The following is a 16481-nucleotide window of genomic DNA, read 5'->3' on the forward strand; positions in this document are numbered from 1 at the left end:
AAAAAAAAGAAAGAAAAGTGTATTTTATCTATATTATTTTCATAAACTTAATAAGCACCCATTTAAAATTTTTAATATATATATAATCATACTTAATTTAAAACTTATAAAAATAATAAAACTTATTAATTATCATACACACATTTAAAACCATATAATAGTTACCTTTATTAATGCTAAGTTGGCAGCAATATGCTATTCTGTAGCCTTGTTACCAAAAGCACAAGGCACATCTATATTCACTTATTATTAGAGAAGTACAATAATTGTCAAATATTTTTATCACAATTGAAAGTGATATAAATGAAAATATGTGAATTTAAAATGTCACTGTTGATTTATTTCTGAATGGTGCCTTCTATAATAGCTTTGAACTTCTATGTCAGTGGAGAAAACTTTTCGTGCATGGATTGGATTATTCTTCCTTCCGCATCTTAGGGACAGGAAACAAGGAAAATGGATGCGAGAAATAAGGTACATGTTTCAATTCCAAAACTTCATTTACAATATAAAAGGGAGTTGTTTAAGGAGATGGAGGAATTTTCTGGATGGTCAAAAGTGACAGGAATTTGGATAGAGGTAGTGTTTGAATATTTCAAAAAAAATTGTAGTAGTGTTTGAATCATATTTTTGATGGTGGAAATGGATTCAGCACCATCAAAAACGTTTAGGAGACTACAAATTTTGAAGTTTAATAACTATAATTTAGATTTGCAAAATTCATTGCCAAATTTTCTCTAAATATAACCAGAATTTCCATAACTTTCCGAGCCTCCACTTCATTACACTTCGTGATATAAAAGACCTCAACTTAAATAATATCAACCACATCATCTATAGAATCCAATTAGATATGTATTGGCCATCTCACGAACCAATCGAATAAGATGGCCACTTGGTGAAGGCTATATTAGTCTTCCCGCATTCCCTTCCATTCGGCGTCGGTGACAGTTTTGTAGAAGTGCGTCTGTCTGTGAAAATGGGGAGATCTCTGTGCTGTGAGAAGGCTCACACTGACAAAGGCGCCTGGACCCGACAAGAAGATACCCGCCTTGTCGCCCACATTCGAGTCCATGGGGAAGGCGGTTGGCGTTCCCTTCCCAAGGCAACAGGTTTCTTGCTTTTTCGGGATTAACAGTTTCTTCGCCTCTCCTTCTTCAATGAATTAATAGATTTTGGTTAATTGAAATGAAAGATTTTACCCTGTAGCTTTGCTTCATATTTTTAACTGCAGGACTACTGTGCTGTTGGAAGAGTTGCAGGCCCGATGGATGAACTACCTGCGTGCATAGTTACCAGAAACAAGACGATGTCCGCCATTTCTGGCAGAAGCCTTCTGAGAAACCCAACCATGCTAGAAACACCGTCTGCAACGGCCATTTTCATTTTCACTGGCAAGAAATAGTTTCCCGCAAAACAAAACAGTTTCTTCTTGCCGTTTCCAGATAGACTTGCAGTTAAATTTATTTTTTCGGACTCGGGTTAAATTTAATTTTTTCAAATTGTGGGTTAAATCGAGTTTAATTAGCAATTGATTGTTAGTTTTCTGGAAGTTACACATACAGAGGGTTAAGTCCAGTTTAATTCGCAGTGGACTGTTAGTTTACTGCAGTGAACTGTTAGTTTTCTGGAAATTAAACATAAGCACTCCAGGGTATTGTGAGTGAGCAACTGAAGAAAGAACGCGAGCAGCTGAAGAAAGAACTAGCTGCATTTTTGAGAGAACGCAGGGTATTGTGAGAGCGCTGCCAAAGAAAAACACCAATTTTATTTATTTAGACAATAGTTATATTTTTTTTAACTGCGTAGTGATCCATGCAAACCAGTGGTTTTTCCTAATTGTGCAGTTGCTCATGTTTTTTCAAGGATTTAAGCAGAAGAGGAGAGAAAACCTATCACTACTCAGATGGAAGCAAGGCACAGATTAGAGGCAAGCAACTTCACACCCCCATTGAGTTATCTTCAACAGCATTGTCAATTCTATTGTCATAAGGTACTGCCTACAAACTTCAATATCTGGTTTTTTTTATGAATGCTCATTCCAGACCACATAATTCTCTCAAGGTTTGGGTAGGTGAGGTTCGCTGGGATCAACTGTTCATATCGTAATGCGCTATACCTGTGTTCAGTCCTGTAATATCCTCTTTTAGCCTAATTTAATGAAACCTCTGTTCTATCGTCCATATCAATGCATGTATACAGTATATGTACTCCGTTAAAATGATTATGACTACTGTGAGATTTTCTGTAACTCATACCAATTCAGTGATATTTTAATCGTACCTTCCATAGCAAAGATCAGGAACACTTCTATCATACCTTCCATAGCAAAGATTACTTGCATTTTCATCATCGAGGATTTGGTTTGTAACCAAGGGAAATCACTAGTACTATCATGACAATCTGGAACAACACTTTCGAAAAAATATACAGTTAAATACTCGTTGTAAGTTTGGTTCTATAACGGTGCTAAATCAGTAAGCCAGTTGTTGCTAATTCTGAGCTCTTTACATATTCTGAAGGTCTTTATTTCTTTCAGAATTATCATGTGACAGCAAAACCAATCTCCCGTTGCCAGAGAAGTACCTTTAAAGTTTACACAGTTTTCATTGCTTGCAAGCTAAAATCATGCATGCAACCTGCAAATGGTCAATCATAAAATGACCACCAATCTTTGGTATACTATAAGACTTATTGATCTCCAGCTGGGCAAGCTATGCTCCCATTTATTTTCTGGGATGTTTGCAGAAATACTATCTGCCAGCTGAGGCCCACGCTTCTAATTTTGATTCTATCATACTGTGTAGAATATCCTCATAATATGAGTATTTGTCTTTCTTATAGTTAGAAATAGTACTGAAATTTTGACCATTGTTGCCAAAATATAGACAACATTGCAATATTTCATCAGTTTTCGAAGCCAACATAATATTGCCATGAAAAGGTCGCAATTTTTCAAATTTTGAATAATCCCTAAATTTTGAAAATATCAGTGTAATATATCAGGGGAAATGGAAAATATCCATTAAGTCAAGAAATTTTTAGTTTTTTTGGATTGTTTTTCTCACTTTGAAGTTTGAAGAGGGAAGCCAGGGATTGAGAAAGACATAGTTGTACTCACTATTATATTATTTCATGAAAAGGATATATAAGATAATTTTATTAATGTCTTAAATTTCGATAAAGATAAGTCAAAGGGATTGAAGAAGTGTACAATCATTATGAATAAAATATGGGAGTGCAACTGTATAATCGTTACGAATAAAATATGGGATTTGGTTTGTAACCAAGGGAAAACGCTGATACTATCATGACAATATGGAACAACACTTTAGAAAAATATACAATTAAATGCTCCTTCTTGTAAGTTTGGTTCTATAATAGTGGTAAATCAGTAAGCCAGCCAGTTGTTGTTGAGGCCCAGGCTTCTAATTTTGATTCTATCCTACTGTGTAGAATATCCTCATAATATGAGTATTGGTCTTTCTTATAGTTAGAAATAGTACTGAAATTTTGACCATTGTGGCCAAAATATAGACAACATTACAATATTTCATGAGTTTTCTAAGCCAACATAATATCGCCATAAAAAAGTCACAAATTTGCCTGGCTTCAATGGCTATTGTTTTATTATAGGCATCCTCTAGCGTTCAAATTGTGAACAGCCCTAGTTCCCTCTCAATTGCTGTGCTGAGCCTGTTGATATATTTAAGTACAACTTGCTGTTCATCTTTACAATTTTTCAACTTTATGTTTGCTGATAAAAGTGATCAATATAGTCTGACACTTGCTGTCTTGTTTGCAACTTTACTGCTCCGGGAAGTATCGCATTATCTTGATATTCCTCTCATATCCCACAGGGAAAAAGTAAAAACTCTTATCAGTTGTTTAAGCTATTCCATTACAAGTCCCTTTACAGCTTGGCGAGCCAACTTGGCAAGTTTTGTATCAAGGTCCATTATAAATGGCATGATTTCAATGTTTGCTTACACTTTAAATCGATTTTTCACAATTGGAGTGAATGGTGGTTGAACTTTTAACACCAGATCTGATTTATTTTATCGTCAATTTTTTTATACCTAGAAAATAATTTCTTCACAAATGCATTCTGAAATTGTAAAAACAAATACGCTGCTGTTTTCAACTTCTAAACAGCATAAATTTGCTCTGGAAAATTTGCTCAGAAAATCAGTCACAAATAACCATAAAAAAATCACAGTAAATTTGCCCCAACAAATTCTCTTTCATTAATTTTCTCAGGAAAATTCAAGGCTCCTCTCACAGGGAAAATGGCCCTTGGAAATACACAGAAAAATAGCAAAATCTGAACCTGGAAATTTCCAGATGTGGAAGAATATAGGGCAAGTGAAGTTAATGAGATTCTTCTAGCATGATAACTACTTGTGAGGTATTTTAGTTTTTCTTCTTAGCACAATCTTCACTCAGCTATAGCTTTTTCTTCATTGTCCCATTCCATTCTCCTACCACCTGGCAACTCTGGTATAATGGGATTTTTTTTCCAGCAAACATAATGGTGGCTTCTTGTCCAGACCATCAATCTACCCCACAAGACTTCATTTATGGTTCTATAATGTGCTCTGATACTGAATGTGATCCATAAACAAAGTGATTTCTAGTTTTGGGTGTCTGAATGAATCTCTACACAAATTTGAATCTCAACCAACAGAGTTTGACAGAGTTGTATGTGGTAAAACAAAAACACTGCAAAAATATATTATTAAAGTATCAAATGCAGGGTATAGAGCTTGAGCTTGAGTTTCGTTGCCAAATTTGAATCGTCTGAAAGGGACATCCGGAGATATGAGGAAGCAATCCTAATTCTAGATGCACCTTTCTAATTTCCTCGACTAAAATGGGTCCCTCTGATGCTCAGAGGTGAACTAGGCACTGGCTGACTATCGAAGTTCCCTTGAACAAGCGGTTGGTCCAGCTATATGATCCTAGAGGGGTCGCCAGAGCAAGGGACTAGCATCTATGGATCTAGGAGGTAATTGGATGGGCCAGGGACCCATTTCTCTGGAGCTAGTCCCTCCGATGCTCGAAGTAAGGTGATTTAGATGTTTGAAAATTTGAAAAAAGATAAATAATTTTATTTTGTTTAAGTTTTCCAAAATTTTCTTTGATTTTCTCTTCAAATTTTTAGTTAATTATATTTTCTAATTAGGTGTCACTTTTTTTATTTTATTTTCTGTAACTAATTTTCAAATATAAATTGTGCAGATTAAAATTGGTTGTGGAGGAGAATCATTTATTTTTTATTCCACTCATTTCTCATTGCAATGGAAGAAGGTTCATCAATGTCACAAAGTAGACCACCCCTTTCCCAACAGAAATCTTCCATAGAGGCATCCAAAAAAATCCAAAGCAAAGAATATCAAGAAGCAAAAAAAGCCTTTGAGGCAAGGTTATGGGCAGCTGTGAAATGCACTCAATCTTATAGTGGAGGATCAAGTGGATCATCTAGTTCAAAGGTTTGGTTGTGCCCTTATTGTAAAAAACAAAAATCATGGAATGTAGGAAGAGGTCGATGGCATTTACTTGGAATGGGGAAAAAAGAACAATCAGCTTTATGTGACACTGTACCTAAAACAGAAAAAGCTTCTCTAATTAAGCAATTTAATGAACTTGAAAAGCTTAGAAATATTGTTGAAGGTTTAATTCAAGCTAACAACAATCCTAGTGGATTGAAAATTGGTGATCCACACTCTTGTTCTCAACATCAAGTTTCTTTTTATCACCTTCAAAACTTATGGAATGTAAAAGGGAGGGGAAATCTCGATGCATCCATTGGACGATTTTTTTTCGCAAATGGCATATCTTTTAATGTTTGTAGATCTCCTTATTGGAAAGAAATGGTAAGGGATCTAGTTAACAATGCTCCTAAAGGTTACAAGCCTCCTAGTTATGAAAAGATGAGGACAATCGTGTTATCTGAAGAGAGGGCTCGGGTTGAAACTAGACTTCAAGACATTAAAGATAGTTGGAAGGAATCTGGGGTCTCCATTGTCTCAGATGGTTGGACAGATGTTAAGCATCGTCCCCTTATCAATATTTTGGTTTCTAACCCAAAAGGAGTTATGTTTTTAAAATCCTATGATACTACAGGAAAGACAAAAGATAGTCCATATCTAACAGGTCTCCTCAAAGAGACAATAGAGGAGGTTGGTAGAGAAAACGTGGTCCAAATTGTTACAGATAGTGCCTCAAACAATATCCTTGCTGGTGGGTTGATTGAGGATGAATATCCAACAATTTTTTGGACTCCTTGCTCTGTGCACTGCTTGAATTTGCTCCTGAAAGATATTAATAACATTGCATGGGTTGATAAAACTATAACTGAAGCAAAGATGCTACAACACTTTATTATTAATCATGCAGCATCCATAGCAATTTATAGAAAATATGCAAAACTTCAGCTTCTTCGATGTGCCGAGACTAGATTTGCATCTACTTTCATTATGCTTCAACGCCTTATTAAAATGCATCCATCTTTGAGAGAGATGATGGTATCAATGGATTGGCAAAGATGGAAGGGTACTCATACTGGGGATGGCCTAAAAGTTGAGGACATTATTATTGGTCTTTCTTCAGAGAATTTTTGGAGGAGAGTGGAGGATATTGTCACCCTTACTACACCTATTGTTTCCACCTTTTGCATATTTGATAGTGATCAACCATGCTTAAGGGATGTCTTTGAGAGCATGGATCAAATGAGAGAGAAGATTCATGACATAATGGAAGATGAAAATTCTAGGATTGACAAAAACACCAGAAATGAAGTGTGGGAACTTAGTCTGACAAGGTGTAAAATGCTTCATAGCCCTCTTCATTCAATTGAATTCTTACTCAATCCTAAATGGTTTCATAAGAAACCATTGTCAGATGTAGAGGTTATGCAAAACTGGAACACTTTTATAAGTAGGTGTTACGATCGTCAGGATCACACTGCTTTACGGTTTGAGTTAGGAAAGTATTTGAGATTAGAAGACCACTTTGCAAATGAAGATTGTGCATACAACAGACAACAACTTGGACCCATCGACTTCTGGATACAATATGGTACAGGGACCCCCTTGCTTCATCGTTTGGCTATCGGTTTGCTTTCACAGGTATTCTTAATAAGAAATACCTTTAATGTATTGATTTATTGTTTAAACAATTAATTCTAAAGCTCATTTTGGATTATTATCTTATAAGATTTATTGATTGACTATGACTAACATAATTTTAATTTTATTTTACAGGTGAGTAGTTCCTCTGCATGTGAAAGAAATTGGAGTGAATATGCTTTCATCCATTCAACGAAGAGGAATCGCCTAGGTACAAAAATGGCACAAGATTTGATGTTTGTACACTCAAATCTACATTTGTTATCTCGACAACAACTAGAATACAAAATTGGACCCACGAGAATGTGGGATTATGGTGGTTCACAAGATGACGAAAATGATGAGCTTCCACTTGGGGTGCTACAAGACAATGCTAAAGACATGCTTGATGATACCATGAAGTCTATTGACCAAAATAATTCTTTTGGAATTGGTTCAAGCTCAACAACTATTCCAGAAAATGAGCTTCAAAATCTAGATTATTATGTTTACTTGCATTTTGATATGAATTGTTGGAAGTGACTTTAGAGAAACATATATATTCAAAAGAACAAATTTAATTATTTATATTTCAAATCTCTTATTCTTATCAATGTTTGCTATTTTCTTGGAATTAATAATGGCTAAATTTTTGGATCTACAAAATTATCACTTCTTTCTTAAAACTAAATTAGTATTTACAATTACTTTTTTACAATTTCATGAGCGGAAACATTGCAGGTTTATGATTAATGCTTTGTTTATATTGTTCACCTTTAATATGGTGTTTTTCTCTCTCCTCGTTTCTTATATGGGAACCTCCAAACTTCGTTTCTGGTACCGTTCTCGTTTCCATTTCTGGTTTCTGGTAACATAGCCTGCGTCCAGATCTGAAGCGGAGTAACTTTTCAGAAGAAGAAGATGAACTAATCATCAGACTTCATTCGCTCCTCGGAAACAAGTCTGTAATTTCATTGTCCCTATTGCTTCAGTCAATCCCCTTAGCAGGACCGATACTTGTATAAATCACCGATCTGTCATGTGCCGAGAACTTTCTATTTTCATGGCGTCTAACATCTGAAGTTTCAATTATGGACGAAATGGATAACAATTAATCTGTGAAACTGCACAGGTGGTCTCTTATTGCGGGCAGATTACCGGGGCGGAAAGACAAGGAGACAAAGAACCGCTGGAGTACACACATCAAGAGAAAATTGTTGAGTAGAGGACTCGATATGCAGACCCATTGCTCCCTGTGCCCGCCTCACAACAGTAGCACTGCCCTCAACTCTCCACCCGCTCCCGAGCACAAAATTCCGGCGTTCCAGAGAACGAGAACGCCAGAGATAGAAGACTTCTTCCAACTCAACGTTCGAAAAGCTCGCCGATCGAGTCAGCGGCTTCTACAGATGCAGAGCATCCCCATCCCGGCCTTAATCTTGATTTGTGTATGGGCTTGCCCTCTAATTCTGCCGCTGCCTGACTTAGTGGCACTTGCATTGAATGTATGAAGCCTATTTAATTGAATTGGATTACCAGTGGATGTAGAGTGAGGCCAGAATCGAAGATGCACGGGGATCTACAAATTGCATCGATGCTTGACGTGAAACCCAAGTGCTAGTAACAGTGGAGTCTTCAAGAGGTGAAAGATTCCCCGCCGATATTAAAAAAATGAATGATATTCGCTCTCTACTGTTCTTATGAAATTGGAGGATGAGGTTGGGTTCATTAGAGGTTGACATTATGTTCATTAGAAAAACATACTGTTCGTTTGAATCCAATATTGATTTAAATTATCGAACGTGTGAGAACTTTGCCATAAACTTTTTAAAATTCATTCTTATTAGTTAATAAATTCAAAAATATAGTTATTGGTGTAGATATGTTTTTATTTTTTATATAAATAAAAATATAATAATTTTATTTCTTAGTTTTTAACATCTGATAATATATATATATATATATATATATATATATATAATTTACCAAAAAAATTAGCCAATGCTTTTGTTAAACAATATCATTTATGCTCAAAATGTCAATAGCATTTTCATTGCATAGATAATGAATCGTCACTCATGTGACCAACGTGTAAGAGAAAGAAGCTCAAGTATTTATCTAAGCACGTATCGATTCATGGAGTTTGATACCCACACACCACATTCAAATAATAAAGTTGGATATATGAAATTTCATATTTCACGTTTTTTAAAACTTGTAAATGAAAAATGAATAATTAAGTTAATTTTTTTTTTTTTTTTGTAATTTTCATTAAAAGGGTAAAACAGATTAAAATTATTAATAATTAGCTAAATTTATATGTTTCTATATTATGGTCATGCGAGTTTGTTAATTGGTTACCCAACAGTCACAAAATATTAGATAAATTATTAATAATTAGCTAAATTTATATGTTTCTATATTATGGTCATGCGAGTTTGTTAATTTGTTACCCAACAGTCACAAAATATTAGATACGTTGGTATGCTTTTCTTATGGTCATGGGAGTTTGCTAATTCGTTACCGAACAAAATTGGAATTGTAGAGTTGGTTGACCTCTGAGCTGAATTCGGTTGAAAAACTCATTCAATTTCAATTTTAAGTAACACTTAACAATTTTAAGTAATATGATTATAATGTATTGAAGTATAGTTTTATTTTTATTTTAATTATGAGTTGTCAATTATGATGTTGATATACGTTAAGAAAATTGAAATAAGATATAAATTTTAAAATCAATGTTATGGAAATAAATTATTTTTTTAATTAGTATAATAAATATTATAGTAATTTCTAAAGTTAAACATTAGAAGTTGTCATGATCAATGCTAAGTGGTCAGCACGCCAGTGGGAAAATCAATTGTTACTTACTAATAGTATAGCTTATATCAACTTTAAAGTAATTAAATGCTAAAAAATCTTATTTTTATAATTTTAAGTATATGAAAGATGTATAATTTTTATAATTTTCAAAAATATTTCACATAAGAAATTATATAAATCTTTTAAATATGGAACGTTCATTTATGGAAAACTCCCGAACAATCACAAACCCCTTATTGTTACTTGCAACCATCAACATTGCATCTTTCAACATAAATGCCATTAAAATTGATTATGCCCTTCGCATACCTATCCACTCAATGAATCCTCTTGAAGGACAGTCAATCCTACACTTGTAAGAGCATCTCTGCCATGTAAAGTACATCCTCATTGAAGAGATGAGTTCCATCAGTGCAAAAATGCTTTCTTGCATTAAGGATCACCTAAGAGAAGCATTCCCTCTCCCTCAAAATGATTCATTCGACAATCGCTCCATTATCCTTGTCAGAGATTTAGGCCAACTACCACCTATGCAGGACATCCCTCTATATGTTAGCACAACAGTAAGACATTCATAACACTTCCAATTATTTTTTTCCAACAAGGTGCTAACCCTTCCCAAGTTTCCTTCCGCCAGCTCCTTGTGAATCATAAATGGAACACCTACTCTTGAAGATTGGAAACTCCTAATGTCAAGAATAAATTCCTCTCTTACGCATGACGCGCAACAAAAATTTCAAAACTCCACACACCTATATGCAATGAACAATTTAGTTGTTTTTCATAAGGAAACAATGCTAAAAAATTTGAACATGCCAGTAGAGATTTGCTTTGTAGAGCAACAAATACAACAAACTTCTATTAAAACAAAAGATGAACGTTTGGATGCAAAGGTACTCTTATGAAATGAACATAAATTTATACTCACCAATAATGTTTAGGTACATGCAGGCCTTGTTAATCGTGCACTTGGAAAAATCGTTTCAATCTTTTAGGCACCTAACTCAAAGCCCCCAGAATTTCCATCCTTCATAGTAGTTGAATTCAACAAATACAAAGGAACACCATGGTACATTTCACACCCAACATATGTACCCATCTCCCCCATCAAAAGGGGTGCACGCTGGCAGATACCACTACGAATGACATGGGCTTTAACGATACACAGGTCACAGGGAATGATATTAGACAAAGAAACTGTAGACATTGGCACCAAATAATGACTAGGTTTAACATTCACTACCATATCAAGAGTAACATAATTTTCATACCTTCAAATCAATCCAACGTTTCCATTCTCGCGCATTTCACATATGTATGAAAATCCATATCTAAAATGTAGACAATAAGAGAAATCACTGCTCACATCAAAATCCATGGAAGAGAATAGACTCTAACCACCCATACACTCAATCTTTCAAATTTAACCATGGTAAACATCACTTTCTACTTAACCAAATTTCACATGCGCTTTCTTACTATTACATTTAACCTCATATTTTTTTTTCTTATTTTAAAAAAATGTTCATATTTACTTTATTTAAATAAAAAATAATAATGTTTTTAGCATATACGTCCATTAACACTTACTATTTATCTTTTTTTAATGAACATGGATATAGACTACTTATACATGCTATATGAATATTGCCAAGAAATTCAACAACAATAACTTACCTTACAAGATATACAAACGAGGATCATGCCCCGACATTCATTGCCTCTTTATCATTTGCGTCCAACTATTATATTGTTACGAAAGATAAGGAAATTAATGAAAAAAAACAATCCACATCCATGAAAGGGACGCACACAGAAAAATACACGCTCACTCAAAGGAACGAAATTCACATCTGGACACCACAATAAGCATCAATTGGTGTTGTCGATGCCATGCCTCATCATGTATATATGATTAGTTACTCATTTTCAAGTACATTTATATGACATCACATAATTTTATTCTATATATGTTTAGTTTTTAATGACTAAATACATCTCTATGTATATAGGTATTGCTCCATTGAAGTACTAAACCATTATGTAAAATTTCAGGCAAGGTCATTGCATAGCATGTAGAATATTGTTACTACTTTTATGATAATGATCGTCAACATTGTATATGTTTCATCTTTTATTAATTGACTGATGTATATAGATACTTGTTAAAGTTTTTACTTTCAATTATAGCACTTTGCACTGAGGTTATTCTCATCAAGTTCATGATTTGAGTGCATACTCTGTTAAAAAAGGCCAAGGAATTACCCCTTGCATTGTTCTTGTGGAAAAATTGATTCAATTGGTAGGAAGCGAGGATCTAAATAAGAATTTGATTAAGTACAAACCATGAATAAACTTCTTACAAAAAGGATGGATTTGAAGGGAACACTAGCATCCCTCAACTTGCTGCAAGTAATAGGAATGATATAATTCATTTTGCTTTGTTGCAGCGATGGAAGTTCGATAAACAAGTATGTTAACAGTTTGTAAAGGCTAACCTGCACTTTTTTTTACAACTCGGTGATTTCTGAATCCGTTTTTCATGCTTAAATCTATCTTTTAAATGCAAGTATTTGTGGATGTACTAGATTTTAAATGAAAGATAGATATTTTGATAGCGAATGGTAGCATTAAAAACCTTGAATAGTAACTTTTCACTAAAAGTCATTGCGATAATCCGTCCCTTGCATGGATGCATTTTTACAAAATATGTTTCATGTTTTCCTTGCTAGATGTTCATTTCAAAATATTATTTCAAATTCATCTTTGATGTTATGGATTTATATTGTAATGAAAGGTAAATATATGACTGTTAATTGTAATGAACTTAGTTTCTTGTTTCCAAATGAAATATAATGGAATGAATCCCATTTTTTAATGCTCATTATGTTTTTAGTAGGAAGTTATGCCTTATAGATATTATGTGTGATATGTTGGTTGTGGTAAAATATTCAGTCATGTTTAGGTGGAGGTAAAAACATCCATTTGTTACATCTACAAATATTTAGTTATGCTCATGACTCTTCGATCTCGTGTCTACCTAGATGCTTGTACTTTTTAATTTTTTTCTTCGATCCCGATTCGTTAACAATATATTCGATATTTTCTTCTCAAAACCAAGCCTGATGGTGACATTGATCCGACAACATTTAGTATGCACTAGAATATGAAGGATACATGTGCCAAGCAAGTATGCAATGTTCTTAAGAGAAAATAGAAATGTGAATGTGCATAGTTTAATGCCTCCCTCTTCTTTCTTAGTTTTCTTCAGCAAGCATAAGTTGGAGGGACTACATTTGTGTAGACAAAGGGCATCCAATTTTATTTCAGTGTAAACAATCTATTAGTCAGTGGGTTCAACTCTTATTGGCTAGTGACTATGGCAACAGATCCAACATAGAGAAACAAGGTTACCTCTATTTTCCAAGAAGCTGCAGCTCATGGGCTAAATGTTGTCAGGTCTTGGGCCTTCAATGATGGCCAATACTAGGCCTTGTAGACTTCTACTGGTGTATATTATGAACAAGTCTTTCAGGTCTGTTCCTTCAAGCCCTTCATGCATTTGTTTTTTTCCCTGATTTTTTGTTTCTAGGTGTCACAACAAATCAATAGGGAGAAAATGCCATTGTTACCTTAAAAAGTAATCCATCATTTCTTTCCTACAAGAAAGTACAAACATAGCGATTAGATAAAAGTATATAGCCCTTCATTTTAATTGACCTCATACTAAAGAAGGTGTTAAATTTGTGAAAACTATGTTTCTGAACATTCTCCTATATCATATCCTTCTTAGCATTGCAGTAAAACTATTATATGATTATCCTCTTTTACAATATCTTACCCTCTTAGACACTTATTTTCATCCAATTTTGTCTGATAAAGCATTGAGGTTTTTATGTTCTTTGGTGATTTCATTTGGATGTTACTACTCTAATTAATACAGTAATATAAGTGTCTTGGGCTAACAGAAAATAACTTGAATCTCATGAGAACAATATTTATTACAAAGCATCTTGGAGCATTTTCGTGAAATTTAGGTACTTCGTGTTGGCCAAATGACAATAAAATGATTCGTTTTATACATTAAATTATATATTGGGTATGAATTTAATAGAATCAGACCCAAAATATTGACTGCCCCCAAAGATTTATGTCAGCAAAAAAAGACAAAAACAAACCTAACTTGGATGGATTAAAAATTGGTGAAAATGTAAAATTGCCTTAAAATACGACATAATTAATTTACTTTAAGTTGATTTTTAAAAGGCATATTGAGCGTTGAGTATTTTAGTCCACATGTTTTAAAATGAAGTTGCATTAGCAATGCATGCAATTATAATAACAATTATTTTGTTATGAAACTTAGATATAACTTAAAGTTTATAGATCAATGATTATTTTCTTGATTGTGAAAATAAAAATATATTTTTTCCAATTTAACAATTCTAGAACAATCCTATTAGGTCTTTTTATACTTTTGGGGTAATTGCTAATGTAATATTAGATTTTGAAAGTTCTATTAGTGTCAACCATAATGTGTTCAAATTAGATGCTTATTGTGACGGTAAGAACACAAACATCTCCCTGAAATTGCTAATCATCTTCATTGGTTAAGTATGCTTTTAATGTAAGTGTTATGTATGTATGTCTCTGAAGACAATGACCTTGCTTTGATGAAACTGAGTATAGGTAAAGAGTAATCGGTAATCAAATTTGATAACTTGATAACTTGGTGAAGACAATGACCTTGCTTTGATGAAACTGAGTATAGGTAAAGAGTAATCGGTAATCAAATTTGATAACTTGATAACTTGGTGGCACTTGTAGGGAATCTATGATGCGTATTCAATTAGGTATCAATTCCATTACTAGTAAAGGTCGAGTGAAACCATTGTGGAATAGAGTAGAATGATGCATGACTCATGGGGATGTACAAATTGCAATGATGCTTGAGGCTAAACCCAGTGCTACTATCGGCTCGAAGAGCTCAATGGTGGGATGAATACATGACATCAAGGTGGAGTCTTCAAACGGTGAAAACCCGCAAAAAATTAATGATATTCCCTCGATACTATTTCTGCTAAATTGGAAGTTGAAATTGCAGTGGATTTGGTTACGTTGTGGTGCATCATTGGATAAATATATTCTTCGTTTCTACTAAATTGGGGGTTGAAATTGTGGATTGGTTACGTTGTGGTGCATCATTGGATAAATATATTCTTCGTTTCTACTAAATTAAGGGTTGAAATTGTAGTGGATTGGTTACGTTCTGGTGCAGCATTGGATAAATATATTGTTCGCTTTTTATAATCAGAGCAATATTTTTATTTAACATATTGGGCTTGGAGACCAAAATGAAGATGGAGGAGTGAAAGCTTGTTCTTTTATGAATAGCCAGTAGACAATTTCAAGTGGTATGGTTTTTTTTTAATAAGAGAGATGAGTAAGCTCACATTAATTAATAGATAGGGCTGTCCTTATCACTGATTTCAACTAAATTTTTTTATTTATGTAAAAAATGTTTTCTTATTTAATTTTTCTTAATATTTTAATTTGATAAATTGAAATAAAAAACTTATATAATTTATATATATATATATATATATATATAATAACAATACAATTAAATTAGTATTTTAGGGGAAATATTCCATATATCCTTGACTTTCTTAATATAAAAATAAATTAAATACTTATAAAAAGAAAATTTACTTAAAAAAAAGATTAGATAACGATTTCATCTTGTGTGACCAATGTGTAAGAGAAAGAGCCTTTATAAATGAATAATTAAGTTTAAAAGAGAATATAAGTGGTGTTTGTGAGTTTTTTCCATTTATTAATAAAAAATGATTAATAATTAATTAATTTTATATGTAGGTATATTATAAAGTGGTGAAAAAAATATGGGTTTAGAGTGTCTATTTGGTTAAGACCATGCTTTTCTGAGACTAATGGCTCAAGACCCAAAGGTATAAGGTAGGAGCAAACACATGCCCCTTGTGGACCACTAGCTTGTCATTCTAGGTGGTGTGGTTTTATTTGAATATTAGTGATGAGTTAGCTAGCATTCATATATAGCAACGAGAGATAGCTTTCCTCACCGTTTGCTTGACCACTGAGTTATGAAAACTTCTCTTAAAATATATATATATATATATATATATATATATATATATATATATATATATATATATATATATATATATATATATATATATATATATATATATATATATATATCATGACGTGGTTGTTATTAATTATGATATGATTAACTTGAGATTCCTTTTATTTATGATGATGATGATTAATCTATTGTCTGTGGCATCTTAAGAAGGTTATTGAGGTTTTTGTTACATCAAAACCTATAGGCTTTAGTAAACTTCCAAACCCATATCATTTCTTGAGTGAGAAATTAATCCCATTTTTACACAATAGAGGTTAGTACACATTATCGATTCTCAATGAGGTGAGTGTGGAAACTACTCCAACACCCCCTTGTAACATGCCTAGTGCCTTAATGCTCGATGAAGGATACATGGTATCATT

The 16481-nt window shown here is 33.4% G+C and overlaps 1 pseudogene; it reads left to right on the top strand.

The window, feature by feature from the left end:
- Window positions 1–979: 979 nt before the first annotated feature.
- LOC149217395 (MYB31 transcription factor31-like) lies at window positions 980–8592 on the top strand (annotated as a pseudogene).
- Window positions 8593–16481: the final 7889 nt, after the last annotated feature.

Source organism: Pinus tabuliformis, chromosome 1_1, assembly GCF_031772625.1.
Source record: "Pinus tabuliformis cultivar Carrire ecotype Pingquan chromosome 1_1, CPIR1, whole genome shotgun sequence".
Lineage (NCBI taxonomy): Eukaryota > Viridiplantae > Streptophyta > Pinopsida > Pinales > Pinaceae > Pinus > Pinus tabuliformis.